The 20866-nt window shown below is 48.7% G+C and overlaps 1 protein-coding gene across 2 annotated transcripts in view; it reads left to right on the top strand.

Annotated features, from left to right (window-relative positions):
• rasa4 (RAS p21 protein activator 4) overlaps positions 1–20866 on the top strand; it is a 286693-nt gene that overhangs the window by 195179 nt on the left and 70648 nt on the right. The window lies entirely within an intron of this gene.

Raw genomic sequence — 20866 nt, 5'->3', positions numbered from 1 at the left:
ACTGGGGCTTTATTGAGTCTTGTGACCATCACATGACTGGTTAAGCCACTCACAATGCAACAGCTCTACAACTATTTTGAGCGTAACTTTAAATCAAGTGCCCCCTTTTGGCAAGGGCACTAGAAACAATGATTAAGAGAAGGAAGATAGTTTATGTAAACTAGCACGAAATATAAAAGCATACAATAAGAGTTTCTACAGGGTACATAAAAAGTGGCTCCCCGACCTGTGAGAGAACAGCTCCGCAGGTCGGGCTATAAAAGAGCTGGAGTGGCGTACCACTCCAACCTCCAGTGCGAGCTGCTCCAAGCATGTGATGATTTTGAGATGGGCGACTGGGTGATGTCATAAAAATCCTGGTCGCCATTTTGGAGCGTGGGCAGGAACATCGGGAGGACCCAGGTACAGAGGAGTGTTGTCCGAGTGGCTGAGTGGTGAGTGTTTGTGGCGAGCTGCGGTGAATGTTTGTGGCGGAGGAGCGGCGAGAGATTGTGGCGGAGGTGCAACAGATGAAGGTACGAAGCCCAGAAGAGCCGAGGGCCCAAGGCAGCACGGCCAGCCCACACTGCGATATGTGCGCGCACTAGGTCCGTGCAGCAGAGCAGGTCTCCAGTCGTCTTGGTTAATCCTTGCCACTGGATAAAGGTTCTGTTGAGCCCATGTGGTGGCTGCTGTGCCACCACACGTTAAATAAATCCACGCACAGGCATCTTCCACCCCCTCAATTGGAGTTCAGGACTGGAACATCGGGTCCTTCATCGAAACACCAGTGAACTCGTGGAAGCAAGTCATCCTTGTTCGAGGGACCGCCTATGATGAAAAAGTGGCTAAAGTAAATGTTGGTCCCCTGGAGGATGAGACTGGGGAATTAATAATGGAGAATAGCGAAATGGCAGAGACTTGAACAAATATTTTGTATCGGTCTTCACGATAGAAGACACTAAGAACATCCCAATAGTGGATAATCAAGGGGCTATAGGTAGGGAGGAACTTAATACAATCAGTAGCACTAATGAAGCAAGTTCCCTGGATCTGATGGCTTACATCCTAGGGTCTTAAGAGAAGTGGCTGCAGAGGTAGTGGATGCATTGGTTGTAATCTACCAAAATTCTCTGGATTCTGGGGCAGTCCCAGCAGATTGGAAAACTGTAAATGTAATGCCCCTATTTAAAAAAGGAGGCAGACAAAAAGCGGGAAACTACAGACCAGTTAGCCTAAGATCTGTCATTGGGAAAATGCTGGAGTCCATTATTAAGGAAGCAGTAGTGGGACATTTAGAAAAGTATGATTCAATCAAGCAGAGTCAGCATGGTTTTATGAAAGGAAAATCATGTTTGACAAATTTGCTGGAGTTCTTTGAGGATGTAACGAGCAGGGTGGATAAGAACATAAGAAATAGGAGCAGGAGTAGGCTGTTTGGCCCCTCGAGCCTGCTCCGCTATTCAATAAGACCATGGCTGATCTGATCATGGACTCAGCGCCACTTCCCTGCCCGCTCCCCATAACCCTTTACTCCCTTATCGCTCAAAAATCTTTCTATCTCTGCCTTAAATATATTCAATGACCCAGCCTCCACAGCTCTATGGGGCAGAGAATTCCATAGATTTACAACCCTCTGCAAGAAGATAAAGGGGGAACCAGTGGATGTGGTGCATTTGGATTTCTAGAAGGCAGTCGATAAGGTGCCACATAGGAGGTTACTGCACAAGATAAAAGCTCACAGGGTTGGAGGTAATATATTAGCATGGATAGAGGATTGGTTAACCAACAGAAAACAGAGAATTGGGATAAATGGGTCATTTTCAGTTTGGCAAACAGTGACGAGTGGGGTGCTGCAGGGATCGGTGCTGGGTCCTCAACTATTTACAATCTATATTAATGACTTGGATGAAGGGACCGAGTGTAATGTAGCCAAGTTTGCTGCTGATGCAAAGATGGGTGGGAAAGCAAATTGTGAGGAGGACACAAAAAAATCTACAAAGGGATATAGACGGGCTAAGTGAGTGGGCAAAAATTTGGCTGATGGAGTATAATGTGGGAAAATGTGAGGTTATCCACTTTGGCAGAAATAATAGAAAAACAAATTATAATTTAAATGGAGAAAAATTACAAAGTGCATCATTACCCTCAGCAACCAAATTTAAATTTGATTTAAATTTCCTTTAAAGTTTTATTTGGAAATTTGTGGGTTAAGAACATGAGAAATAGGAGCGGGGTAGGCCATTTGGTCCCTCGAGCCTGCTCCGCCATTCAATAAGATCATGGCTGATCAGCTCCACTTCCCTGCCCGCTCCCCATAACCCTTTACTCCCTTATCACTCAAAAATCTGTCTATCTCTGCCTTAAATATATTCAATGACCCAGTCTCCACTCTGGGGCAGAGAATTCCATAGATTTACAACCCTCTGAGAGAAGAAATTTCTCCTCATCTCAGTTTTAAATGGGCAGCCCCATTCTAAAACGATGTCCCCTTGTTTTGGTTTCCCCAATGAGTGGAAATATACTCTCTGCATTCACCTTGTCGAGCCCCCTCATTATCTTATAAGTTTCAATAAGATCATCTCTCATTCTTCTGAACTCCAATGTGCATAGGTCAAACCTACCTCAACCTATCGTCATAAGTCAACCACCTCATCCCCGGAATCAACCTAGTGAACCTTTTCTGAACAGCCTCCACTGCAAGAATATCCTTCCTTATATACAAAAACCAAAACTGTACGCAGTTCTCCAGGTGTCCCTTGAATCAGGTGAATTTATAATGGGGAACAAAGAAATGGCAGAGCAATTGAACAAATACTTTGGTTCTGTCTTCACTGAGGAAGACACAAATAACCTTCCGGAAATACTAGGGGACCGAGGGTCTAGCGAGAAGGAGGAATTGAAGGAAATCCTTATTAGTCAGGAAATTGTGTTAGGGAAATTGATGGAATTGAAGGCTGATAAATCCCCAGGGCCTGATAATCTGCATCCCAGAGTACTTAAGGAAGTGGCCCTAGAAATAGTGTTCATTTTCCAACATTCTATAGACACTGGATCAGTTTCTATGGATTGAGGGTAGCTAATAAAACCTCACTTTTTAAAATAGGAGGGAGAGAGAAAACAGGGAATTATAGACTGATTAGCCTGACATCGGTAGTGGGGAAAATGTTGGAATCAATTATTAAAGATGAAATAGCAGTGCATTTGGAAAGCAGTGACAGGATTGGTCCAAGTCAGCATGGATTTACGAAAGGGAAATCATGCTTGACAAATCTTCTAGAATTTTTGAGGATGTAATTAGTAGCGTGGACAAGGGAGAACCAGTGGATGTGGTGTATTTGGACTTTCAAGGTCCCACACAAGAGATTAGTGTGCAAAATTAAAGCACATGGTATTGAGGTTAATGTATTGACATGGATAGAGAACTGGTTGGCAGACAGGAAGCAAAGAGTAGGAATAAACGGATCCTTTTCAGAATGGCAGACAGTGACTAGTGGAGTACCATAAGGTTCAGTGCTGGGACCCCAGCTATTAACAATATACATTAATGATTTAGACAAAGGAATTGAATGTACTATCTCCTAAGTTTGCAGATGACACTAAGCTGGATGGCAGTGTCAGCTGTGAGGAGGATGCTAAGAGGCTGCAGAGTGACTTGGACAGGTTAGATAAGTGGGCAAGTGCATGGCAGATGCAGTATAATGTAGATAAATGTGAGGTTATCCACTTTCCTGGCAAAAACAGCAAGGCAGAATATTATCTGAATGGTGACAGATTAGGAAAAGGGGAAGGTGCAACGAGACCTGGGTGTCATGGTACATCAGTCATTGAAAGTTGGCATGCAGGTACAGCAGGCGGTGAAGAAGGCAAATGGCATGTTGGCCTTCATAGTGAGATGATTTGAGTATAGGAGCATGAAGGTCTTACTACAGTTGTAGAGGGTCTTGGTAAGGCCACATTTGAATATTGTGTACAGTTTTGGTCTCCTAATCTGAGGAAGGACATTCTTGCTATTGAGGGAGCACAGCGAAGGTTCACCAGACTGATTCCCGGGATGGCAGGACTGACATATGGAGAAAGACTGGATCGACTAGGCTTATATTTACTGGAATTTAGCAGAATGAGAGGGGATCTCATAGAAACATATAAAATTCTGACAGGATTGGATAGGTTAGATGCAGGCAGAATGTTCCCGATGTTGGGGAAGTCCAGAACCAAGGGTCACAGTCTAAGGATAAGGGGTAAGCCATTTAGGACGGAGATGAGGAGAAACTTCTTCACTCGGAGAATTGTGAACCTGTGGAATTCTCTACCACAGAAAGTTGTTGAGGCCAGTTCGTTAGATATATTCAAAAGGGAGTTAGATATGGCACTTACAGCTAAATGGATCAAGGGGTATGGAGAGAAAGCAGGAATGGGGTACTGAAGTTGCAAAAATGATCAGCCATGATCATATTCAATGATGGTGCAGGCTCGAAGGGCCGAATGGCCGACTCCCGCACCTATTTTCTGTATTTCTATGTTTCAATGAACCCACAACCTTCTGACTCAGAGGCAAGAGTGCTACCCACTGAGCCATGGCTGACACTGATACTGAAGTAATAAAACTGAAGTCATTGTGGATCGGGAGAACACTCTCCACTGGTTGGAGTTATTCTAGCACAATGGAAGATGGTTGTGGTTGCTGGAGGCCAATCATCTCAGCCCAAAACATCGCTGCAGGAGTTCCTTAGGACAGTGTCCTCGGTCCAAACATCTTCACTCTGATCTAGAATACCATCCAGGACAAAGCAGTCTGCTTGAACCGTACACCATCCACTGGATTAAACATTCACTCCCTCCACCAGCAGCGCACCATGGCTGCATGCAGTCTGTAGTCGCTACAGGATCTACAACTTGCCAAGGCTTCTTCGACAGCACCTTTCTTTCCCTGGTGGACTGCCTCGGTACAAATGTCTGTTCTGGTGTGTTGGCTGTGCCCTCGCTGGGCTGGCGTGTTGTTGGCCCTGCAGAGCTGCTGGGTGAGTCTGGCCTTGCTGGGCTGTTGGGTGTGATGGGTTTGATTTCCTGGTCCAGGGTGGTGTCGTTGATCCTTTGGGTGTGTGTTGTGGGCTCAAAAAAGGTGGTGTCTGCTGTGGGTTGTGCAGGGCAGTCTGTGAACCGCAGCCTCGTTTGGTCCAGGTGCTTTCTGCAAATTTGTCCATTGTCTAGTTTGACTACAAACATCCTACTCCCTTCATTAGCTATCACCGTGCCTGCGATCCACTTGGGACCATGTCCATAGTTTAGCACATACACAGGGTCATTCAGATCAATTTCCCGTGACACAGTGGCGCGACCATTGTTTACATTTTGTTGCTGCTGCCTGCTCTCGACCTGATCATGCAGGTTGGTGTGAACCAGCGAGAGTCTGGTTTTAAGTATCCTTTTCATGAGTAGCTCAGCTGGGGGCACCCCTGTGAGCGAGTGGGGTCTCGTGCGGTAGCTGAGCAGTATTCAGGACAGGCAGGTTTGGAGTGAGCCTTCTGTGACTCGTTTGAGGCTCTGTTTGATTGTACTGCCCGCTCTGCCTGCCCATTGGAGGCTGGTTTAAACGGGGCCAAGGTGACATGTTTGATCCCATTGCGGGTCATGAATTCTTTAAACTTGGCACTGGTGAAACATGGCCCGTTGTCACTGACCAGTCTGTCAGGCAGGCCGTGGGTGGCAAACATGGCCCTCAGGCTTCCTGACATTATTTTACATTCAATCCATTTTGAAAAAGCATCCACCACCACCAGGAACATTTTACCGAGAAACGGGCCCGCATAGTCAACATGGATCCTTGACCATGGTCTGGAGGACCAGGACCCCAAACTTAGTGGTGCCTCTCTGGGCGCGTTGCTCAACTGAGCACACACGCTGCATTGCCGTACACAGGACTCTAAGTCAGAGTCGATACCGGGCCACCACACGTGGGATCTGGCTATCGCTTTCATCATTACTATATCCAGGTGTGTGCTGTGGAGATCCAAGATGAACGTCTCCCTGCCCTTTTTGGGTAGCACTACGCGGTTACCCCACAACAGGCAGTCTGCCTGAATGGACAGCTCGTCCTTTCGCCGCTGGAACGGTTTGATTAGCTCTTGCATTTCTATGGGGATGCTGGCCCAGCTCCCATGCAGTACACAGTTTTTAACTAGAACAGCAGAGGATCTTGGCTGGTCCAAGTCCTAATCTGGCGGGCCGTGATAGGTGATTTATCATTTTCAAATGCTTCCATGACCATCAACAAGTCTGCGGGCTGCGCCACCATCAACAAGTTTGCAGGCTGCACCATTTCCACCCCCGTGGTGGGCAATAGTAGCCGACTGAGAGCATCCGCACAGTTCTCGGTGCCTGGCCTGTGGCGGATGGTATAGTTATACACTGACAGCGCGAGTGCCCACCTTTGTATGCGGGCTGAGGCATTAGTATTTATCCCCTTGTTTTCAGTGAACAGGGATATGAGGGGCTTGTGATCGGTTTCCAGCTCAAATTTGAGGCCAAACAGGTACTAATGCATTTTTTTTACCCCGAACACACACGCTAATGCCTCTTTCTCAATCATGCTGTAGGCCCTCTCGGCCTTAGACAAGCTCCTGGAGGCAGAGGCGACAGGTAGCAACTTCCCCGCGACGTTAGCTTGTTGTAATACACATCCGACTCCATACGACGACGCATCACATGCTAGCACAAGTCTTTTACACGGGTTATACAATACAAGCAGCTTGTTGGAGCATAAAATGTTTCTGTCTTTCTCAAAAGCAATTATTTGGTTTTTTCCCCATACCCAGTTCTCACCTTTATGCAATAACACATGTAGGGGCTCTAAGAGGGTGCTTAACCCCGGTAGGAAGTTACCAATATAGTTGAGGAGTCCCAGGAATGACCACAGCTACGTGACGTTCTGTGGCCTGGGTGTGTTCCTGATAGCCTCTGTCTTGGTGTCTGTGGGCCGAATGCCGTCCGCCGCGACCTTTCTCCCCAAAAACTCCACTTCTGTTGCCATGAAGACGCATTTCGACCTCTTCAGACGCAGCCCTACGCGATCCAGTCGCTGGAGGACCTCCTCCAGGTTTTGTAGATGTTCGACGGTGTCCTGACCTGTGACCAATATGTCTTCCTGAAAAACCACCGTGCATGGTACCGACTTGAGTAGGCTCTCCATGTTTCTCTGGAAGATCGCTGCATTTGACCGAATTCCAAACGGGCATCTGTTGTCGATGAACAGTCCCTTGTGCATGTTGATGAAGATGAGGCCCTTTGAAGACTCCTCCAGCTCCTGCATCATGTAGGCTGAAGTCAGGTCGAGCTTGGCGAACGTCTTGCCTCCTGCCAGCATCGCAAATAGGTCGTCTGCCTTAGGTAGTGGGTATTGGTCCTGTAGCGAGAAACGATTAATAGTTACTTTATAATCGCCGCAAATCCTGACCGTGCCATTACTTTTGAGTACTGGAACAATCGGGCTGGCCCACTCGCTGAATTCCACTGGGGAGATGATGCCCTCGCATTGCAGCCTATCCAACTCGATTTCCACAGTCTCCCTCATCATGTGAGGTACCGCTCGCGCCTTGTGGTGGATGGGTTGTGCCTCTGGGACCAAGTGGATCTGCACCTTCGCCCCGGAAAAGTTTCCAATGCCTGGCTCAAAAAGGGAAGGAAATTTGTTAAGAACATGAGGCCTCATCGACATGTGATAGCGCTCAGATGTTATCCCAGTTCCAGCGGATTTTGCCCAGCCAGCTCCCTCCAAGCAGAGTGGGGCCATCGCCTGGGACAATCCAGAGTGGCAGTTCGTGCACCGTGCCCTCGTAGGTGACCTTGACCATGGCGCTGCCCAAGACAGTGATAAGTTCTTTGGTGTACGTTCTCAGTTTCGTGTGGATGGGGCTCAGGACTGGTCTGAGTGCCTTGTTGCACCACAGTCTCTCAAAAATCTTTTTACTCATGATGGATTGGCTAGCACCAGTGTCCAGTTCCATGGCTACAGGTAAGCCATTCAATTTTACATTTAGCATTATAGGTGGACATTTAGTCGAAAATGTGTGAACCCCGTGTACTTCAGCATCTGCCTCCTCTCTCTGAGGCTCAAAATTGCTTTGATCCACCATGGACCAATCTTCCTCTGCCACGTGGTGGTTAGCAGGTTTTGCAGAGCTTGCAGCTCGTCTGCAAGCTCATTGGAGGTGTCCCATTGTTCCATAGCTCTTGCAAACATACCCTTTGAAGCGGCATGAATAGGCTAAATGGAAGCCTCCACAACGCCATCAAGGTGTGAATTGCCTTGCATTCATCCTTTGTTGGGGACTCTGAGTCATCTGGGTCACCTGAGGCTGGCAGTTGCAGACTCATGGTTTCTGCCCTGTACATTTCTGCTCGCAAACACAGTTCCTGTTAATTTATGAACGTTGCTAGCACTTGTGTGCTGAGGGATTTGTTTGGTGTTATCACTGGTGGACATAAACGCCTGTGCTATTGCAATGGCCTTGCTGAGGGTCGATGTCGCTACAGTCAAAAGTTTTCGTAGGATGGTCTCATGGCCAATGCCCAGTACAAAAAAGTCTCTGAGCAGTTGCTCCAGGTAGCCATCAAACTCGCATTGTCCTGCAAGTCGCCTTAGCTCGGCAACGTAGCTCGCCACTTCCTGACTTTCAGATCGCTGGCACATGTAGAACCGATACCTCGCCATCAGCACATTCTCCCTCGGGTTAAGCTGCTCCCGAACCAGTGTACACAGCTTCTCATATGACTTATCTGTGGGTTTCACTGGAGCCAGAAGATTCTTCATGAGGTTGTAGGTCGGTGCCCTGCAGATCATGAGGACAACCGCTCTCCTATTTGCAGTGCTTCCTTCTCCGTCCAGCTCATTGGCTACAAAGTACTGGTCTAGCCATTCGACATAGGCTTCCCAGTCCTCACTCTCCGAGAACTTCTCCAGGATGCCCACAGTTTGCTGCATTTTGCGTTGGATTTGTATCCTCGTCGCCAGTCATTGTGTTCCTAACACAGATGAGATTGCACACAGGGAGGTTAAAGTAACAGTGACCTCAGTCTTTATTAAGACACTCCAGAGTGAGGAATGCTGGGATCCCTTGGGACTTCAGGGGATGTGCTCCCTGGTGGCGGAACATGGGAGTGCATGCTTTACAGATACACAACAGGTGGGCTCTACAATAGGTGGGTTCTTCCTCTTTCATCCTCGATAGTCCCCCATCACAAGTGGGGCAGATGATGGTTAGAGGGACGGGTGGGTGGGATGCTTGATTTGTTGTATGCTCCTTCCGCTGTTTGTACTTGGCTTCCGCATGCTCCCAGCAAAGACACTTGAATGTTTAGCACCTTCCCGGATGCTTCTCCTCAATTTTGAGCAGTCTTGGGCCAAGGATTCCCAACAGTCGTTGGGGATGTTATATTTTTTCAAGGAAGCTTTGAGGGTGTCCTTGAAACAATTTCTCTGCCCCCTGGGACTCGCTTGCCGTGATGAAGCTCGGAATAAAGCGCTTGTTTCGGGAGTCTAGTATCGGGCATGCGGACAATGTGGCCTGCCCATCAGAGCTGATTGAGCGTGGTCAATGCCTCGATGCTGGTGATGTTGGCCTGAGCAAGAACACTGACGTTGGTGCGTCTGTCCTGCCAATAAATTTGCAGGATCTTTCGGAGGCAGCACTGGTGATACTTCTCCAGTGCTTTGAGATGCATACTGTGCATTGTGCATGTCTCTGAAGCATATCGGAGGGCGGGTATCACTACTGTTCTGTAGACCATGAGCTTGGTGCCGGGTTTGAGATCCTGGTCTTCAAACACTTTTCTACAATAGGTGGGTTTCACAACAGGTGGGTTCTGCAATAGGGTTTTTATCTGCATCACCTGTCAAATTATTATGCAGGTGATGCAGATAAAAACCAGTCCCAATATTTTTCGGACCCTCTCACTGGAACTATACTCCTATTAACCACTGAGTAATATCATCGCCTGAATTGATCTTTTTATCTGTATGTGAAGGCTTAAAAACAAATATTTTTATTTTAAGATTCGAGTGCAATTCTCTCTTTTCATATAATTTCAAAATACCTGGTGCTGAAATAATTAGCCACGTTGTCTTCAGGTGTTCGAAGCTACCAGAGATGGTGACCAGATCTCTGTGCCAGCTCTAATCGAGAAAGAGCAACTGTGTCTGCAGCCAACCCACAAAATAATTTTATTTCCGCTGTAATTGTGACACGGTGAAATGTGCAGTCAATTGAGTCACTTCCTCAATTTCTAAATGTAGCTATATTCTCCCATGTGCCAGATTGCGGGAATTCCCTCTGACCTCCCAAACCGCCAGCCCTTCGCTTTATTTATGTGAAAATATCCTGCAGGCATTTCCCAGCAGCAGGAGAAACAGACGCCAGTGTTGGTCCCCCTGGAGTTGAAGGTGTTTTTCAGTTGGTGTTGCCTAGTTTTGATTTCCTGAGACCCAGAGCCGTGTGCCAGCTCCTGGCATTTACACTGCCACACGGTCCCTGGTACATCTTTCATAGGGACAGGAGTCGGCCATTCAGCCCCTCGAGCCTGCTCCACTATTCAAATAGATCATGGCTGATCTGATCATGGACTCAGCTCCATAAACCTTTACTCCCTTATCATGGCTGATCTGTATCCTATGTTCAATTCCCCGCCATGGTTCCATATCCCTTAATACGCTTGCCTCACAAAAATATATTGATCTCAGCCTCGAAGTTTTTAATTGGCCCAGTTTTTTGTGGAATCTTGCTGTGTGCATATCGGCTGTGATGTTTCCCTACAGTACAGCAGTGATGACAATTCAAAAGTGCTTCATTGGCTGTGAAGCACTTTTAGAACATACTGAGGGCATCTAAGTGCAAGTTCTTTATTTTCTGCTGCCTGTTGCCAGAAAGGTTCCATATACTCCAATTAATGTTGAGACATGATTACCATTGAAACGTTGATGAGGAGGGCACTATTCCCTTGATACTTCGGGCACTAAAGAGCATCCGAGGTGGCCAAACTGGGGTCCTGAACTGAAACGCTGATTTAGCCCAGGTTTAGCGCAAGACACCATCTTGGTAAAGGAGTTGAAGTTTGCGATAGGAATGGCCGTCTCGAGGATCGTTAAGCAGATGATTTCCACTGAAATTGCCGGCCAGCACTCATTAACGAGGCTGCACGGCATTTTGGTGGCCAGCACTAGACCTAACGCCCTCTCCTAACAATGATCAGCTGATTGGGAGTAAACAAATCGTTGCTGAGGATTTTGAGCACTACTTAAAGGTATATCACCTTTTACTATTCGCTTGCTGCTGGAGGTTTGAAGAGGACTTTTGGAACACATCGAGAGACTTTCTGGGACACTTTGTCAAGACTTCACCAACACTCTATCAACATTTATTCTGGAAATTCTCTGAGGACTTTACCTAGAAAGAGTGAGTGCTGTGCTACTCTACCTTATTGGGCACCTTATAGGAGTCACCAGGAGAAAGGGAGTCCTGGGTCATGGGCATCTTGCTGGGGGCCCCCCTTGGTCTGGAAGAGGAATGGGAGGAGGACACGAGGCCAGGCAGGGCCGCACCAGCTGCTGTAGGAGGGCGAGGTGGGCTCCTTCACACCCTGCGGGTACAGGACCTCCGTCCTCCTCTGGACCTCCTCCACCGGGACCTCCAATGCTGCTTCCGAGAACCTGTGCGCCCTCTCCCTCGGTCCCTGCGCCATCCTGCAATGTCCTGTTGTGTGTCAGCCAGCGTCCTCCACACCTCCAGTGGAAGTGGGTGCATGGAGCCCACATATACAGCTCTACGAAAATTGTATCTAATCAGCGCTTGAGTGCTAAACCTGCAGGTGTCTGATTTAGCACCTCCAGGCACGCTCAAATGATGGTAATCAGCATTTAGGACCATAATTGCATGCTAAAACCTGGCTTTCAAACAGGCGTGTCTTATAGCACAGCACCCATTTAGCCCCTGTTTTTACCCTTTCATTAAAATAACCCCCTATTACTTTTTTCCCTTCTATTCCTCTCCAAGCCTCCTCCCCACAACTAGTGGGACATCTCCTGTTGAGAGTGCTCCCCCTGTTGGTCTCCCCTTGCTACTGGCCCCATCCAGCGCGGTCCCGACCTGTGAGGGAACATCTATGGCAGGTCAGGGCCTTAAAAGGATATACCACTCCAGGGAGCAGCACGAGCTGGTGCTATAGGGCGACGGTAGTGAAGAGGGCAACTGGACGTCACCATAATCCAGGTCGGTGATTGGAGCTTGGGCATGTACAGCAGGAGCGGCAAGGTCAGGGCACAGGAACGGCGAGTGATCGTGGAGTGATATGATCGGGGCCCGGGAGAGGCGAGAGTTCGGGGGTCAGAAGAGGTGTGGGCCCGGGGGCAGCACAGGCCAGCCCACACTGCGATATGTGTGCACACTTAGGTCCATGCAGCAGAGCTGGTCTCCAATTGTCTTGGTTAATCCTTGCCACTGGATCAAGACCTATCTCTGTCAAGCCCGTGTGGTTGCTGGTATGCAACGACCACTAAACGTTAAAAAATCCACACACAGACATCTTCCACCCTTCAAGATTTAGTTCTGCTCCTGGAATATTAGGTCCTTCATTGAAACACCTGTGAACTCATCCCTTTTTGGCGTGGAAGAAAGTCATCCTCGAAACGAGGGACCGCCTAAGAAGAAGGTCTGGTTAAGAGAGCACAGAGCTCACTAATACAATGTATAAAGCGATTAAGACAGGAATTGGTGCAGATCTTCATGGTTGTATATTGATGGAGCAGTTGGGACTGGCATTTTCATTCAGCTGGTGTTACGGAGCATATATTTTCATCTGGTGCCATCCACACTCCATCATGGCGGCCAGTGAAGGGAAAATGGAAGTGACGCAGACAGATTCTCGCCTGCTCGGTAACGCAGCATTAATATAGAACCTCTTGTGGAGTTTGCTGGAAAAATAATTCAGCCAAGAAGGTCAAAAGGTGAATCATGTACAGTATCTGCACCAGAAGCACTTGAATTAATCAGTTTGTCAATTTTATGTACATTGTTAAAGGAGAACATTACTGTTATGTCTTTAGATGCTCTAATAATAACTCCACGAGGCAATGTGTTGTACTTGAACTGTAGCGACCTTAGTCCTTTATTGATAACTCCAGAGTGAGGATCACACCTGGTGGCCTGCCTTTTAAACTAGGCCTGGCACACCTGTACAGGTAACCTACAAGTCTCCCACTGCGGTGCCCTCTGGTGGCACACCTTGTAATAGTACAAGCAGTAACCATGTTGGATACATGACAATTAGTGTAGGAGAAGGTTCACGAGGTTGATTCCTGAGATGAAGGGGTTGACTTATGAAGAAAGGTTGAGCAGGTTGGGCCTGTACTCATTGGAGTTTAGAAGAATGAGAGGTGCTCTTATTGAAATATAAGATTCTGAGGGGGCTTGACAGGGTTGGGGGGTCGCCCATTTAAAACGGAGATGAGGAATTTTTTTCTCTTTGAGGGTCGTGAATCTTTGGAATTCACCAACCCAGAGAGCTGTGGAGGCTGGGTCACTGAATATATTTAAGGTGGAGCTAGATTTTTGAATGATAAGGGAGTGAAAGGTTATGGGGAGCGGGCGGGGAAGTGGAGCTGAGGCCAAGACCAGATCAGCCATGATTTTATTGAATGGTGGAGCAGGCTCGAGGGGCCAAATGGCCGATTCCTGCTTCTATTTCTTATGTTCTTATGTACTCTTACTGTATACAAAAGCAAAATACTGCGGATGTTGGAAATCTGACATAGGAACAGAAAATCCTGGGGACCGACTGAGTATTTCCTGCATTTCTGTTCCCACTCTTACTGTATGTCGTAAGTCCAATTAAAGAAGGAAGCAAGAAAGATCCTCCATATATATAGCACCTTTCACAACCTTGGATGCCCCAAAGTGCTTTACAGCCAATGAAGTATTTGTGAAGTGCAGTCACTGTTGTAATGTAATAAAGAAGAGTTTCTAATTAAAGGAATGTGTAATGAGAAATATTGTCCTTGTATCTTCCCACATTGCAACAATGACTACATTTCAAAAAGTAGTTCATTGGCTGTAAAGTGCTTTGGGATGTCCTAAGGTCAGGAAGGGCACTATAGAAATGCAAGTTCTTTCTTTATTGATTCTCCCCTCCTCCCTACCATATGTTCCCTAAAGCTCCTAGCTCTGCTCTGTGTAGCACACTGAAACGGGTTCATCTCGTTTGGTACCAGGCAGTGGGGATTTGTAGAGAACGTTTTCTTGGTGTCATCCAGTGCCACGTTAGGTGCTCAACAACGAACACAAGGGTTTCCGTATGAAGAAAAAGATGGTGTCCAATCAATCTCTGAGAAGACCTGAGCAAATAGACGGTCTCTCAACTAATGAGTGCTGCCAACAAAAAGGAGTCAGTTCAATACTTGCCCTGTGGGACACTGGAAGGTAGGGCAGCAGGCTAGCTTGTCGAGGATGCACAATCATATGTAAAATATGGAAATGAAGGCGAATTCAGATAACAAAAATCCACTGGAGATTGCTTGAGGAGGTTGACTTATGAGGAAGGTTGGGCCTCTACTCATTGGAATTCAGAAGAATGAGCGGTGATCTAATCGAATTGTATAAGATTATGAGGGGGCTTGACAAGGTGGATGCAGTGAGGATGTTTCCACTGGTGGGGGAGACTAGAACTAGAGGGCATGATCTTAGAATAAGGGGCCGCCCATTTAAAACTGAGATGAGGGGAAATTTCTTCTCTCAGAGGTTGTGAATCTGTGGAATTCGCTGCTTCAGAGAGCTGTGGAAGCTGGGACATTAAATAAATTTAAGACAGAAATGGACAGTTTCTTAACCGATAAGGGAATAAGGGGTTATGGGGAGCAGGCGGGGAAGTGGAGCTGAGTCTATGATCAGCCATGATCTTATTAAATGGCGGAGCAGGCTCAGGGGGCCTTATGGGCACTCCTGCTCCTATTCCTTATGTTCTTATGTTACAACAACTTGCATTTATATAGTGCCTTTAACATAGTAAAACATCCCAAGGCGCTTCACAGAAATGTTATCAAACAAAATTTGACACCGAGCCAAATGAGATATTAGGGTAGCTGACCAAAGGCTTGGTCAAAGAGGTAGGTTTTAAGGAGTGACTTAAAGGAGGAGAGAGGTAAAGAGCCGGAGGTTTAGGGAGGGAGTTCCAGAGATTAGGGCCCAGCAGCTGAAGGCCAATTGTGGAGTGTTAAAAATCAGGGATGGGCAAAAGGCCAGATTTGGAGGAGCGTAGAGGTCTCAGGGGGTTGTGAGGTTGGAGGAGATTACAGAGATAGGGAGGGGCGAGGCCATGGAGGGATTTGAAAACAAGGATGAGAATTTTAAAATTGAGCCGTAGCTGGACCAGGAGCCAATGTAGGTCAGTGAGCACAGGGTGAGCGGTACATCCCCTTTGCCTCGGCATCCTTCAACGTTATTCTAATCTTGAGTAGAAAGTGATTTTTTTTTTAATTGTGAAGTCTTACTGACAGATGGTGTGTGCCAGATGATCAGTCCAACAGAATGCTGAAAATCAGGGGTTGCTAAAGGTTAGGATTACGTGTAAGAGGATTAATTTAAAAAATCATATTCTGCACTGATAATCTTGTGGCACTTTCAGACAGCCCACTGAGATAAGATACACTGAGTACCGAGTATTGAGGAGACGCAATACCGACAGTTCAATTATTGAAAAACTCAAGATGTTTACAGCAATTTTTCTGTAGGAAGCCGTGCGCTGCACTCCATTACCGCCCGGAAGTGAAATTCGGCCATGCCCCCTCACTTACCGCCTGGCAGTGACAACAACAGCTTCAGCTGTCGAGTTGGAGTCGGGAGTCAGCTGGAGGAGTGCTATTTAAAGGCGCCATCTTGAAAAACAATTTTTGTCAGCTATTACTCTTTGCAGCTTGCGAACACATAGGCAGAGTGGCTGATGGACAGAGTGCAGTGATTTTGCCATCAAGGACTGTTCTGCTTCCTAACTATTCCCCTGTATCATTCAGGGCAGATTTCAAATCACAACATTTATCTCGTTTCATGGGGGCTGTGTTGGCGCTCGACTTCCTGCTCTGACATCACCATCAGAGGTTACTTAGCTGAAGACAAATGCGGAGACAAATACAGAGACAAATGCAGAGAGAAAGGCAGTGAGAAAGGCAGGGAGAGGGACAGGGTGGGAGAGGCACTGGGAGAAAGGCAGCAAAATGTGCCCAGAGGGGGAAGGCCCAACAGAGCGGTCAACAGGAGACCTTACCCTCCCAGGGTATTCCGGCAGCAGTTCTCCGACATCAATTTCACTGAGGAACAGTTTGTTCGAAGGCTGCACTTCAGCAAGGCCGTGGTCACAGAGCTCTGTCACCTCCTGCAACCAGTCCTCGAGCCTGAGACCAGGGTGAGGACGGGTCTCTCAGCGGCAGTCAAGGTCACCATCGCGCTCAATTTTTATGCCAATGAATCCTTCCAGGGAGCGACAGGAGCCATCTTCCAGTTTGGCATTCTTTGCTCCGCCTGTGAGGTCACAGATGTTCTGTACAGGAGGAGAGATTACATTTCCTACCAAATGACCAGAGAGAAGCAGCATAAGTGTGCATGCAACTTCGGCAAGATAGCGGGCTTCCCCATGGTGCAGGGCACCATTAACTGCACCCACGTCGCTTTGTGGGCACTGCATCACAATGCTGAGATATTCCGTAACCACCAAGGCTTCCACTCACTGAATGGGAGAATACTCACCGTCAATGCCCGCTATCCTGGCAGCAGCCACGATGCCTTCATCCTGCACCAGACCGGTGTGCCAGCTCTGTTTCAGCCACTACATCAAGCTCGTGGCTGGCTGCTCGGAGACAAGAGCTATCTGCTCTCCACTTGGCCCATGACTCCCCTGCGCAATCCCTACCATTCCTGCCCAGCACTCATACAATGTGAGCCATGCCTCCACCAGGAACATCATCGAGCAGACCATCGGAGTGCTCAAGCAACGGTTCTGCTGCCTTGACCACTCGGGAGGAGTCCTCCAGTACTCGGCTGAGCGGGTGTTCCTATTCGCGTCGTCTGCTGCATGCTGCACAACTGTGCCATCATTACCACCAGGCATAGCCGCACCACCTGAGGAGGAGAAGGAGGACGAGGAGCAGGAGGAGGAGCAGCAAGAGGAGGAGGAGGAGGAGCAGGAGGAGGAGGGAGAGGATGAGGAGGAGGAGCAGGAGGAGGAGGAGCAGCAACAACAGCGACGGAGGAGGCAGCGAGCCCATGGTGATTCTGCAAGGGAGGTCCGCGACTGTCTCATCAGAGTTTGGTTCCAGTGAATTCCATCCCACTTCCTGGTTCCTCTGGACGTCCCCATTACCACGTCCATTTTCCCTTCCATTCCAAAGCCCCGAAACTGAAATGAGAGACAACAGCAAAGAATAAACATTCCAATCCAAATTTATATCAGAACAACAAACGTTTACATAATGTATTTATTAATCACCCTTGTGCATTTCTTTTTATCCCCTCTTTGCTTTAACTAATCTCGCGCTCCTCCGCAGTGTGTCCCCAGTGGCTGCAGCACGGCTGGTGGAAGGCTGCTGTGTGTCAGGGCCAGAGACTACAGATGGCCTTGCAGGATGCCCTCGACCAGCTCTGGGCCTGGAAGGCCTGGCTGTAGACTGCACCACCTCATGCTGGGCAGTGGCAGTCTGGGCTGGCTGGATGACAGCCAGCGACAAGTGCAATGTCAGTGTGGCAGTGGTGAGATCAGGAATGCTGTCATCCTGAGAGAGGACAGCAGGTTCCTGTTCCACTGACCCAATACCACTCCCCCGGGGCAGCACCTCAGCATCCCCAACAATCTGCTGGAGATAGTTTAGTGGCCTGCTGCGACACCGTGAGATCCCGGTGGACTGTGGTGGACCCAGCGGTAATGGCAGCAGTCAGAGCACACGTGGCATCCAACTGAGCCTGTATGAGAGCAGTCATTGACTGCATGACACTAGTCAGACCATGCTTGGCATCAAGCTGAGACTGTATGAGAGCAGTTTGAGACTTGATGCCACCAACCATTGTCTGCAATACTGCACCGAGACATTGCGTTGCTTCCGCCTGTGCTGCAATGGAAGCTGCCACATCGTCCATGACATGTGTCATGAGGTCTGGATCCACACGGTCTCCACCATCGTCTGCACACTGGCAATGATGCGCTCCATGGTGTGCGCAGAGCTCTGTGCAATGCTGGAGGTGGACCCCACCACTGCCGAGAGGCTCTCGGGCACCTATGATGTCGGGAGCTCATGGCCATCACCTGTTGTGTGAATGCCTCCCCATCAAATTCCTCATCTGAGTCCTGCGGAGCAGAACTCGGGCACGAACTCGCCCTCGCCCTCCAGGGAGATGGCTCCCGAGGTTCCCTTTCTCCTTGGTCTTGCTGCAGCTCGCTAGGCCCCGGTGCATCACCCTGTGCAGACCCCTCTACTAGCCTAACCTCTAAGGAATGTGCAGTGCCAGTATCTGAGCTGGTGCCTGCGGGTGAGAGAAGCAGTGCTCGGCGACTCCTCCCCCTCCTCCTCTCCCTCCAGAATATCTTGGGGGGGGGGGGGGAGGCTCAGGTAAGGATGGACAGCTTCTGCCTGGTTATCTGAAAGCAAGACTCACATTAAAGTGAAGGCAGTGGGGCAGGAATGGAGCAAGGATTGCAGACAGTATCAGGAGCTGGAAAGTGATAAAGCCTTCTGGTGTGAGGGGGAAGTGGGATGAGAGAAGGAGAGGGGATAAAGATACCCTTGTTGCCCTCAGCCGGCCACGGCGCCCACCACCTGCGGGCCAATGAGCTGCAGCACTTGCTCCTCAAGGTCAGAGAGGGGCCGCAGTTCAGGTTCCCCTCCTCCAGTCCTCTGCTGCTCCCATCTGTTATGTGCCATCTTGGCCTGCAAAAGAAAGGAACTTGTGTGAGTAAGAGTCCAGCTATATATGTGGAAGATATGTCTGCCGTGGTTGAATAGAAATGAATGTAGGCAAGGCGTGCGATGAGGGTGTGAGTGTGAGTATCTGCAGATGCTTGGTGGTTTGCACAGTGTGCACAGACAGAGGTTGAGAGGCTGGTATGGAGACGGTGGGGAAGCTTCTTCTCACCGTCACCACCCGACGTAGGTCATTGATTTTTTTCCTGCACTGGGTGAGGCTTCTCTGCATCACCATGCTGGCCGACACCTCCTGGGCCACCTCTCGCCACATGGGCCAGTAAACCTGTGGTGATGGCCTCCTGCCCGATGCAGGGAACAGCGACTCCCTCCTTGTCTCCAGTGCCCCCGCCAATGCCTCCAGAGCCACATCGTTAAATCGTGTGGCCCTCTCCCTTGAAGGGGGATTAGCAGCAGCCATTTCAGAATGTTCCTCAGATCACTGACTGAAGTCCAGCAAGGCTGAAGATGAGCAACAGGTTCAAATGACCTCCCCTTTAACAGCCAGATTGAGCTGGGGTCGTGGATTGAAGGCTGAATGGAACGCAGCTGAAATTGGGTAACTGGCTGTGAATAGTGCCCCTGCAGCGCCCAGCTGAGACCAATAGCGTCTCATTTACCATCCCCCTTCGCTGCTGGGGCGACAATGCCCAATTTTACACAATTTGGCAACGCATCTCGTCGGGCGCTAAATTTTCTCAAAGTGAAAAATTACCGCCACAGACGGGGCACTACCGAGTTTTGCCTCCCTATTAACCCGACTTGCTCACAGCTCACCTGATGTTAAAGCCTGGGCCATTTTGATGCTTTGGGCAGGGAAAGTAGCCATCAATGGTTATAGGCCACGTTAAGGTGGGGGCTTCAGAGAAAAACTGACCTTCAGTGGTTGGCCTCCCTCCCACCCTCCCACTCCCATTGCATTCTCTACCCCTTCACCTTTCAACTCCCTGCTCAACCCCGGTATCCTCCCCTTCCTCTTGCTCTGCTGTCATTCAGCTCACCCTTAACCTTCAATCCAGAGATCAGAAGCCCCTCACTCTCAATCTATTTCTCTCCTCCCTCCCTCTACACTACCAGCCTACCTCTTCTGTTTGCTTTCAAAAATCAGCTATTTAATAAATAAATCAAATTAGCATAATGAAAGTCACTATTTAAGTTTCTCTCTGTCTGTCTGTCTCTCTTTCCCTACCTCATAGGTGTTAGCAATTATAATTTCTATTTCACGGGTATAAGCAATTAGCATGGAGCTTTTCAAAATATCAACAAAACACAGATGAGATAATGAATTGGTTTCACTGCTTGTGCTCAAACTCCAAAGTTCAAATTCAATGCACTGGGGGTGACTTTAACTCGCCACAATGGGCGGGGTGAGGCTAAAATGCCAGACATCTCAACCCGCCTCTAAATCCTGGTTTTAATGGAGGCGAGTTGTGGAGGGGGCGACTAACCTGCTTTCCAGAGGCGGGTCGTTAATTAATAAGTTAACGAGTCTGCATGCCTTAAAACTTAACAGCCTTTAGATTTAACGGCTGAAAATCGGGTTTCCCAGTGTAAAACCCAGCAGGTGAAGGGAGGCAAGAAGGGCTGGATCCACCAGGTGAGTATCTTTCCAGCAGTGCTTGTGGCTTGTGGGCCAGAAGGAGCAGGAGTGCTCCCCCAGCCACCCAGGCTTACTTGCTTCCTGACCCCCCCCCGACCCACACTCCGGTCTCCCCCCGACCCACGCTCCGATCTCCCCCCCTGACCCATGATCTCCCCCTGACCCACGTTCCAATCTCCTCCCGACCCACGCTCCGATCTCCCCCCGACCCACGCTCCGATCTCCCCCTGACCCATGCTCCGATCTCCCCCCGACCCACGCTCCAATCTCCCCCTGACCCACGTTCCAATCTCCCCCTGACC

This window comes from Pristiophorus japonicus, chromosome 16 (assembly GCF_044704955.1).
Source record: "Pristiophorus japonicus isolate sPriJap1 chromosome 16, sPriJap1.hap1, whole genome shotgun sequence".
Lineage (NCBI taxonomy): Eukaryota > Metazoa > Chordata > Chondrichthyes > Pristiophoridae > Pristiophorus > Pristiophorus japonicus.
This window is presented reverse-complemented; position numbering and strand designations above follow the sequence as displayed.